This window comes from Trichechus manatus, unplaced genomic scaffold (assembly GCF_000243295.1).
Source record: "Trichechus manatus latirostris isolate Lorelei unplaced genomic scaffold, TriManLat1.0 scaffold00109, whole genome shotgun sequence".
Classification (NCBI taxonomy): domain Eukaryota; kingdom Metazoa; phylum Chordata; class Mammalia; order Sirenia; family Trichechidae; genus Trichechus; species Trichechus manatus.
This window is the reverse complement of record NW_004444045.1, coordinates 1,331,292-1,331,967: the sequence shown is the minus strand read 5'-3', so window position 1 is coordinate 1,331,967 and position 676 is coordinate 1,331,292.

Here is a 676-nt window from a genome sequence, read left to right as displayed (position 1 = left end):
AACAACCTGCGATATGCAGATGACACAACCTTGCTTGCTGAAAGTGAAGAGGACTTGAAGCACTTACTGATGAAGATCAAAGACTACAGCCTTCAGTATAGATTACACCTCAACATAAAGAGAACAAAAATCCTCACAACTGGACCAATAAGCAGCAGCATGATAAACGGAGAAAAGATTGAAGTTGTCAAGGATTTCCTTTCTCTTGGATCCACAATCAACACCCATGGAAGCAGCAGCAGTCAAGAAATCGAAAGATGCATTGCTTTGGGCAAATCTGCTGCAAAAGACCCCTTTCAAGTATTAAAAAGCAAAGATGTTACCTTGAGGACTAAGGTGTGCCTGACTCAAGCCGTGGTATTTTCAGTCTCCTCATATGCATGCGAAAGTTGGACAATAGGAGGAGCAGGTCCTGGCAGCGTTTCATCTGTTGTATGTAGGGTGGCTATGAGTTGGGACCGACTGGATGGCACCTAACAAAAACAACAGTTGATACACCAGATTACCCATTGCCATAGAGTCGATCCCAACTCATAGTGACCCTACAGGACAAAGTAGAACTGCCCATAGAGTTTCCAAGGTTGTAAATCTTTAAGAAAGCAGACTGCCGCATCTTTCTCCCATGAAGTGGCTGGTGGTTTTGAACCACTGATGTTTCGGTTAGCAGCCGAGCAAT